This window comes from Salmo salar, chromosome 11 (genome assembly GCF_965601325.2).
Source record: "Salmo salar chromosome 11, fSalSal1, whole genome shotgun sequence".
Lineage (NCBI taxonomy): Eukaryota > Metazoa > Chordata > Actinopteri > Salmoniformes > Salmonidae > Salmo > Salmo salar.
Genome location: NC_138301.1, coordinates 111,784,294 through 111,794,624, shown reverse-complemented (window position 1 = coordinate 111,794,624; position 10,331 = coordinate 111,784,294). Strand labels below are relative to the sequence as shown.

The 10,331-nt window shown below is 36.9% G+C and overlaps 1 non-coding gene across 4 annotated transcripts; it reads right to left on the bottom strand.

Annotated features, from left to right (window-relative positions):
- LOC106563738 (uncharacterized) lies at positions 1–3,840 on the bottom strand. Of its 4 annotated transcripts, none has more exons than XR_014379472.1 (6): positions 3,630–3,794; positions 3,238–3,553; positions 2,354–2,608; positions 1,997–2,119; positions 1,778–1,888; positions 1–1,555 (listed from the first exon to the last, which is right to left on the bottom strand). It is a non-coding gene; the product is annotated as an uncharacterized LOC106563738 (transcript). The 4 variants fall into 4 exon arrangements; XR_014379470.1 differs by having other exon boundaries at positions 2–1,555; positions 1,778–1,879; positions 3,238–3,531; positions 3,630–3,840; XR_014379471.1 differs by having other exon boundaries at positions 2–1,555; positions 2,015–2,119; positions 3,238–3,531; positions 3,630–3,840.
- Positions 3,841–10,331: the final 6,491 nt, after the last annotated feature.

Here is a 10,331-nt window from a genome sequence, read left to right as displayed (position 1 = left end):
CAAATCGTAATTTAAATTGGGGAAGTGACTATATACTGTAGATAGGTGACATTATGCTAGTGTTTTCTTCAGGATTACCAATAGCAATGGTATGAATAAATGAAAATTGGCTAAGATGAGGTTTAAAAACAATCAACATTTACTAAGCTGACATTGCAATTCATACAGTAAAATTATAACAATTATATGTATGCATATATAGTCTATTTGACACTAAAACAAAACTTGTAGTAAGTATATTTACATGTATTTACATTCTTCATTCTAACATCACCTGTAATGAAACTGGACTGATGACTTTAACAATGTAATGAGTGTAGTATGTAGTGCCAGGGCTCTCCAACCCTGTTCCTGGAGAGCTAGCTACCCTCCTGTAGGTTTTCACTCCAACCCCTGTTGTAACTAACCTGACTCTGATTATCAACCAGCTAATTAGTAGAATCCGGTGTGCTAGGTTGGAGTTGGAGTGAAAACCTACAGGAGGGTATCTCTACAGGAACACGGTAGGAGTTAAAACCTACAGGAGAGTAGCTCTACAGGAACACGGTAGGAGTTAAAACCTACAGGAGGGTATCTCTACAGGAACACGGTAGGAGTTAAAACCTACAGGAGGGTATCTCTACAGGAACACGGTAGGAGATAAAACCTACAGGAGGGTATCTCTACAGGAACACGGTAGGAGTTAAAACCTACAGGAGGGTATCTCTCACAGGAACACGGTAGAAGTTAAAACCTACAGGAGGGTAGCTCTCCAGGAACAGGGTTGGAGTTAACACCTACAGGAGGGTAGCTCTCCAGGAAAGAGCCCTGGCTATACCTTTATTTAACTAGGGAAGTCAGTTAAGAACACATTCTTATTTACAGCGACTGCCTACCCCGGCCAAACCCAGACGACGCTGGGCCAATTGTGCACCACTCTATGGGACTCCCAATCACAGCCAGTTGTGATACAGCCTGGAATCAAACCAGGGTGTGTAGTGACACCTACAGCACTGAGATGCAGTGCCTTAGACTGCTGCGCCAATCAGGTGTCCTTTAACTGGACGTTTTGAAGAAAAACATATGTTAGACAATAATAACCAGAACCGTTTGAAATGGAATAATTTACAGTCGTCCCAGCAGCGTCCATATATTTTGAAACAACTATTGATGTAATGACAGTAATCATGTGATGTTTCTTCTCACCTCTAGTCACCCTGTTTCTTTAACATACTGTAATGCTTTCACCTAGTGGTTAAGTCTGAAAATGAAGTTATGCGACTACGGGTATGATAAAATATCAAAATACAGGTGAAATAATGCCCTATATGTCGCTTCTCTAGGCTCTACGACTATACAACAAAAATACATCTATCACAAAAATACAACATAATGAATTGTAAAAAATTATCAGTAATTATGGTGCGTAGTTGCATATTTCACATTGAAAAACAAATGGATGCTATTGAAATGTAATGCCATTAACACATTGTTCTTCATACATAGATATCATTCAACTCCAGTGATAGTCTTCTCTTTCTCTGGCTGGAAGCAGGTGCAATAGGTCTGCAGAATTCTGCGGTAAGACAATTTCAACATCTTACAAAATATACATTCATAATCATAAAGCGGTGTTAAAATAAAATACTTGTTACTGTACACAAACTATGATGAAATGACGACGACTGTGATATGTGGTTGTCTCACCAACTACCTTAAGATGAATGCACTAACTTTAAGTCTTACCTCTCACTTAATAAACTGTGATGGAAATGTACTGTGTGTCATTGTCTGTTACCGTAATGGGAGGTGTCTTGGTCCAGGTGGATTGTGGTCTCCTCCTGAGGACATTTGTTGCATAAATTCCCACGCATCTCAATGTAGTTGTTCTCCTCCACATCTAAACACACTACAGTGCAGTTTGAGAAATGGAATATCCCATGTGAATTTTCCATAGAAATGTTTCATGTGAATTTTCCATAGAAATACAACAAAACTGCATAAAGTAGATACTTACATTCAGTCTGACTTTTACCTTTTTTCTTTTTCTGACACCTCATCTTCAAATTTAGAATGGCGACGGCCAGTGTCGTCATTGCAAATGCAAAGAACCCAAATGCAGCCACCGCTGATGTGCGACCTTTTCCCAAAACAAATGCCACAGTTTAATTCTAAATATAGTCATGAATCTTAAAAATGGTACTTTGTTCTGTAGTACCCTGTCACCTGACTCATATGTGTGCCTTCAAAGCTTGGTTCAATACATTCTGTCCTACCCAATTAAAGGACAAGTAATGGGCAGGTCTACTGTACTGTGCAGAGAGAACGGTTCTGGACCAATAGTATGCAGAAAGTCAATGAGGAGTTACTGTACCTCTGCATGTCGGGACAACTGGACTGAAGCCTTCTTCACTTATTTCGTTCATTGCCACACAGGTCAGTTTTCCAGGCGTATAGCTGTCCAGGAATAGAATAGGACCTGAGCTCAGGGTCTGATTGGACCCTGTCCAGGCATATGGCTGCTTGTTCCAGTTCATCACAACTCTGTCTCCTTTATCAACAGAGCAGGTCAGAACAACTCTCCCATCAAAAGTACAGGAGGTTCTCACCTTTGGTTTGGAGACGGGTTCTGAAATGTAAATCAATCATGTCACACAAATATACACTCACACAGTGCAAAGTCAATCAACAAGCTACAACAGAGAATATTATTTTCAGTCAAAATGAAGCAAATACATTAACATTAATGGACAATAAATGAACGAAAGCCAAAATATAAAAAAACTCATATTCTTACATTAAAGGGGCAATTTGCAAGTGGGTACATCGATATTTGGACTTAAATTAATGATATACCCATTGATTCTTGAAGAATATTACTTATACATGCCTCATGAGCTTAGTTCAACTGTTGTACCCCACCAGAAACCAAAATATAAGCCTGTTTTACTCCATTGTTTATAGACAATGTGATTGTAAACAAACTATGTAGCTTCAAAACATTGTTAAAACAATAATTTTGATATTGTGCATCCATAACTCAGTCTGAATTTGAGAGTGGATACAATTTTACAGCCCCATCCCTCAGCTGTTTACCAAAACAATGGCTGGGTGTACACCATTATTGTTTGAATTGCAGATTGCCCCTTTAATCAACATAGATGTGTATGCTTGTGCTAAAACTTCCCTGACGAATTGAAAAATTATGTTTTAGATTATAGCAGATGTCAAAATTTGCAGTAATTTCAAACAACTCACCTAGAATACTGAGCTCAATGCGCCGCTCGGATAGACAATCTCCATTTTCACTGAATTGTTGAACAGTATAAATTCCACTGTCTCTTTTCAGTCCTTCATTAAACTTCAGTGAACCATTTAGAAAGATCTCACACCTATCCGTTAAATTAACAAGCGTACCATTTCTAGCTATTAACATATTTGTATTAACATATTTCCATCTTACGTCAGAGATCTTGGCGTGCAAGTGCATTTTAGGGTGAAGGAATATGGAGTTTCCTACTCGTCCAACTACTCTGGTGTCTTCAGCAATAACTGAAAATAAAGCATTTCAATGCTTTAAAATAGATGAGCAAAAAACTATTGTTTAAAATATTTTGGGATTATCAAGAAAAACTATTCAGCCTACTTACCATATCTTATGTAGAGGTGAAGAAGCAACATCCACATTGGAAGCCCACCAGTAGATGTTAAAGCTCTCAGAGTATGGGTTGAGGACATGTTTGTAAACTAGAAAGTTTGGCAAGAAATGAATGTGTAGTTGTCATTACGCTCAGACAGTTCTGTTTCCTGCTATGGGGAAATGGCCCTCTAGTCATGAAACCACAGCATATGGGTTTAAACAATCTACAAGTTTCACTCACTGAAGAGAGAAATGTAAAAAAATATTTGGTGCTTACAAGTAGCCACAGTGTATACAATGTCAACTCACCTCCATGTCCTACTCATGTTTTCACTTTAAAAAATATGTACATTATTTCACCTTTTCTTAACCAGGTAGGCCAGTTGAGAACAAGTTCTCATTTCCAACTGCTACCTGGCCAAGATAAAGCAAAGCAGTGCGACAAAAACAACACAGAGTTACACTTGGAATAAACAAACGCACAGTCAATAACACAATAACACTTCTTCTTCTCTCCATGAAGAGCAGGCTGACCACAGGCCAGGCAGAGCTACTGAGCTGTAGAAACAGCCACGCTAATAGGTGTGGCTGCGGGACGCTGTTCATATGCATGCTGTACCGCTTCTTTTTTAGCTACTCTGCAAAACACACTCATAACCACTTGATATAAAATATAGAATAATAACCTGCTAAAGCACCATATGCATTTTACACTCTGGGCCTAGTTTAACTTCTGTGGTTTGCCTTGCTCTGTTGATGCACATCAGACCGTTTCATTTTCACATCAGTTAGCCACTTTACCACATTTTGCTAAAACAGTGTACTTGCAATGCAAAGTATCATTCCTTTTTTCTTATGCACGTTTCAAAATCAGTTATTTCTGAAAAGACAATCAACGATGCAATGGAAGGCGTTCCATTGTCTTGATCTTAATAGTTTGGCTACAACTGAGGTTGAAGCAATAGGTTGTAAACTGGTATAGTGAATTAAGCAATTGTAATAGCCAATATGCTGTGAGATGCAAAATGAGATACCTGGATGTGTTTTTCTGCTTTGAATAGAGGTCATGCTGATTCCTGGACAGCCTTATTTTAGTCCTCATGACAGTTGAATACTTTCAGAGAAGTAGCCATTATTTACTATTTTACACTATACATAACTTTAACCCATTGTATAAGAGATTCTCAAAAATTGAAATTTTCCAGGCTTTTATATATAAATTGCAGTTGTACTTTATCAAAAGCCTTTTCAAAGTCAGCTGTGAATATTGGGCCTTGTTTCCCAGATTGTTCATAGTGTTCTATCGTTTCCAGTACTTGTCTAATATAATTTCCAATGTATCGTCCATGTTAAAAACATGTGTGACTAGAATTAATATCTGACAATACCTTTTTAATTCTATGCGCTATTCATTTTAATATCATTGTTGCATCACAACACTGAAGAGTAAGGGTCCTCCAGCTTTTTTTATTGACTTGATCTTTATATTTACCATTTGGGTCCTGTTTCAGAAATAGTTAAATCAGACCTTGTTGAGTATCTAATAATCTACAATTTTTATAGGAGTGGTTAAAACATACAATAACGGTCCTCTGACAACATCAAAAATGGATTAGTTTACTGTGGTGGCTCATTTCTGCATTACCAAATGAGGAGAGTTACAAACACAACAGTCCGAGTTAACTACATCTTTAATAATTAAGATACTTTTGCAAAAGTACTTTCACCTTCAATAATGCACTCTCTCGAATGAACCAGGAAGGTTTTAACACAATGGCTACTGAGATATTTTATACCCAAGAACCACCCCTTCAACGTACATTGACGAACCACAAATCTTAGGAACAGTTCACAAAGGTTAAGTTTGGTATGAAAAGATATCTATAAAACACAGCAGACAGCAGCTGCTATGTCAACAGTGTTCATTATATAGACGAGTGTCTGGTCTTCCTAGAACCGTCCCTCCCTGGTACGGTATAGAACAAAACCATTAGCTCATGTCCTCTGGAATGCTTTTTAGGCGTTCTTATCAAAATACACCATAAATCTCCTCTGTCAGTGCTATCTCAGAGGCCCATCCTCAGTAAGACAACTCTTGTTCCCACTCCTGGACAAGCTCACTGAGGGGAGTGACCTGCACACAGACATTGTGGAGACAAATAATTGGTTCCCCATTAATCACGCCATCCCTTCACATGGTTTAAGAATAGGTAAAGACACATTCACATATGAAGACAATATTTCATTCTGTCCTCCTCTCTTACTGATATTCTGCATAGCAACAGAGACATGTAAAAAACAAGTCTGACCTCTCCCCTCTCTGGGCCCCAAGTGACTGAGCCAAGGGAAACGTGCAACTGAAAGACACCAGATTCCAAAGGACACTTTCTAATGACAAGTATCTCACATAAGCATATTATACTAATAAAACATCTTAATTATCTATGTTACCCAACTAATTCTGATTCATCCACCATATTCCCAAAGGACACTTTCTAATGACAAGTATCTCACATAAGCATATTATACTAATAAAACATCTTAATTATCTATGTTACCCAACTAATTCTGATTCATCCACCATACTCCGTCCCTTCTAGAGAATCAGAACAGTAACTTTACAGGAGACCCAGTATCTAAACACAGACTTCATCACAACTGGAAAGACAGTCAGTCTTCCCTTCTAAACTTAAAAGAAAATCACAAGATTTAAGAACATTCATTCACATGGAAAATACATATATTCTACATAAACCAAAAATCACAAAACAATAACTCATTGCATGGGGTTCCTGCACATGACATCCCAAGAAACTCAGCACTGTCTCTTATTTCAATCCCCCAACATTTACTAAGCACTCTAGCAATTTGTCTGGGAAGGTTATGATACAGTCACCGGTACGAACCCACAAAGAAAAACAAAAAATGCATACAGTTTGAGATTCAAAGCTATATTTTCCATAAACAGTGAAATTCACATAATTAATGCATAATGCAGTGCATGCAACAATTGAGTTTAATAAAATAATCTTTAGTTATCTATCACACTCCAATGGATCAGCATAGTATGTTGCCAATGACTATTTCTATCCCAGAAACCAAAATTAGCACATCTTGTTGTACAAATCCAGGTAGTGACTCCTAGTTAAAATATATCCCCTTGGTGCCTAATGAACATCACCCAAGAGAAGCATCATGATTCCACTATTAAGGCAATGCCTATAGATCAAAATAGATTAGAATCATTTTCACTCTCCAGAGCAGAGTTCACCCATGGCAGTCACCATGGCATGCTTATAATAGCGTCAACATCCTTAGTTCAACAACAATCTATCTCCAATACATTAATTCCTTCACTCATTTAGATATTAACATACTCAACTCAAATCAATCCTTCAGTTTTAAAAATCATTCCATTTCCAAATAAAATCAGAACTCAGTTAATTATCCAACCAAAATGTTAAAATGACATTGCTCAGTGATTCAAATTGGTACTATCACTCAAAATAATAACTCAATTTTAACTATCAACATTAACATAATGTACATTCATTTTAACATCCAGTATAATTATCCCATCATTTCTACTATTAACTTTTTTTATCATGATTATTCTACAGATCAGTATCTCAATGCATTCTTAATCAAAATTACTATAATTTCACGTGGTATAGACCTCTACAATCAACCTGAAACCCCAAAAGTCTAAACAGCTTTGGGCACAGTTGACCAAACCCCTCTCTCCAGGCACTGATTCTTCTGGCGTCCTCTTCATTCTTCTTCAGATAGCTTTAAAGTTCAAAGTGAATGGCCCATTATAATGTCCCAATGTCAATGGTCACCTTAGATGCCCATTATGTCTTGTCCATTCGTCAACCAATATATCAGCAACATAAGAAAAGTTTAGAACAGCAGATTTCCCCATGCTCACTCCACGTGGACTCCTCTCACAGTCCTGAGAGAAACATGAGAGAAAAGCAGTTGATAGCTTATATCGGATACTGTACACCGGTTGCTGGCTTGGCTATTCCTCTCGGTAGAAATGGTTTGGACAGGGCCATATTCAACACCTTCGTCACTCCTTCTTCAGTCAATTAGAGGGGGTTTGAGGTACACACACTTTTCGGTCCAATTATCTCTTTCATGCATTAAGATACCGTCTGATGTCACTTTTCATGATAACCTCGAAAGAACAGATCAGAACAACAGTGTAGTTCAGTTCATTAACTACATGATAAATTATTACTTTTACCAATTATTCTTAATACAAATGTCTAAACATATTTCAAAGAGAATAACAACACATTCTATTGGAACTATTCTTTCAAATTGGCTAATACTTCCCATCACAATTTCAACTCCATCGCAGAGCCACACAATCAGGAAGTTAGACCTATAACCTATCGGGAATAGAACAGAACAAACAACACAATACACTCCTTCACATATGACTCAAGGTGTGTAAACTTCAATCCAAATTTTAAAGAACTGAATCCAAAACCTCAAAGGACTGTATCCTCCCCCATTTTTAACACATAACTCTCCATGAGAGTAATGTATTTAAAAAAAACACTACTGGTCAAAAGATAAAACAAATTTCAAAAGAACATAATCAAATGAAAATCACAACTCTGAAAACCTCCACAAAGAAAAAAATTATTTACCCATATGGTCATAGGAAAATAGACTTAAAGCAGCCTACCCTTAGGTAAAGGCAATGCCCTATATCACATAGGTGCAAATTACAAATGTCTAAGAACTTTAAATTCCATCATAATTATAAATTACACAAATTACCTTGACATCAGCATAACAAATGACCTAAAATTCATTATCCAAATGGCTTTCCCATGAGGCTGATCAGACCACACAGGAAAGCCCTGACAAAGGTCATAAGTCATACCACCCCGTCACAGAAATGTTTCTTACCATTTTAGACAAATTAAAGAAAAACCCTCAAACATTTTCCACATCTTGTATCACAGGTACCCAGAACATTTCATTATCAAAAGAATACACATCTTTAATTAAAACTCAGGAAAAAAACTTCAAAAAATTCCACGTATGTATACCCCTTGAAGATATCTTAGCACAAAGTCAAATGGAAAACTCACCAACCCCACAGGAAAGAGAGAAAAAAAAAATCAAACATACTATTTGAAAAACACCAACAAATAGTAATAACAAATGTTTTGTGTGTGGGTATTTGCAAAACCCTAAAGTAAAGACAAACAAAACATTTCCAGGCCTTTTCCATTTTGGTAGTTTCACTCACCCAAGATTATAGCCCCAGGAAACATTCCAAAGAGAGACAATGAAATCCCCATTTTCCCAAAGAAAAACACTGAAATCCCCATTTTCCCAAAGAAAAACACTTCGGTAGCATTCATTATACTACACCAATTCAGAAACCCAAAAGTTAACTACAAACAAAACCTAATTGTCATATGCGTCGTAATGATCGGACCAAACTGCAGCAGGGATGTGAATCATCTTCTTGATTTATTAAAGAAATGAACACTGAACAAAAGCGCGACAAAAACAGTCCTGTAAGGTAAATATACTATACATGGAACAACCACCCACAAACACAAGAGGAAATAAACCCACTTAAATATGGCCTCCAATTAGAAGCAACGACAACCAGCTGCTTCTAATTGGAGGTCGTTCCCAAAACTAACATAGCAATAAAAAAAATAGAAAACACACATAGAAATAGAAAACATAGAACATAAACCAAAAACCCCGAAACACCCAAAACAAACACCCCCTGCCACGCCCTGACCGAACTTCAATAACAAATAACCCCTTTTACTGGTCAGGACGTGACACTAATGATAATTCCACTGTACTCCCTCAAATCATTAATCATTAGTTTTAATCTACATCAATGTATATGTATGCTTAATTGAACATGCACTACCCTTAGATACAATTATCCTGGTATCATTACTAGATACCAGGATAATGATCCAACAAATATGTGATAGCATTTTTCACCTTTGGATTGTTCCTGTTACCCCATTAAATTGAAAAAAAAATTATGTCGCAAATGTAGGACATTTCTCAGCGTAAGGAATCAGCAATATTTAATCCCAGTCATTTAATAAAATGTAGTTTGAGACGTGTTCTCCCATGTCACCTTTAACATACATACTTTAGTTGACTTCCATCCGTCCTGGAGGAAAGAATCCTACTCAAACACATCAGAAAATACAATGTTTAATTAAGTGAAATCAACACCAAAAATAAACAATAAACAGTAAACAATAAACAAACCCATAACCTCTTTCCAGCAATCAAATCATTTCAACCTGTTGCATAAATTTAGTAAAAACACACATTTTGTTAAACAAATCAAACCTTTCAAAAGTTTGTGCTGTCTCATCAGCGTAAGAATCAAAACTAACTTTTTTCCACTCATAATATACAACGTTTTCATTCCCCAAAGGTCAGTACTGTTCAGCTCGTACATGAATGATCTTCCTTCTGTCTGTACAGGGTCTGAAGTTCCAATGTATACAGATGATACATTGATCAATGCATGCAAATAACAAACAAGCTACACAAGAACTCACTACTGTAATGGTTCAGATGACAAAGTTGCTCAGAGACTCATGTTTGCATCTCAATAAAATAAAAAAAACACGGTCTGCATGTTCCTTACAAAGAAAACACTGATGCCCCTGAGACAGATGTCTATGTATCCAGG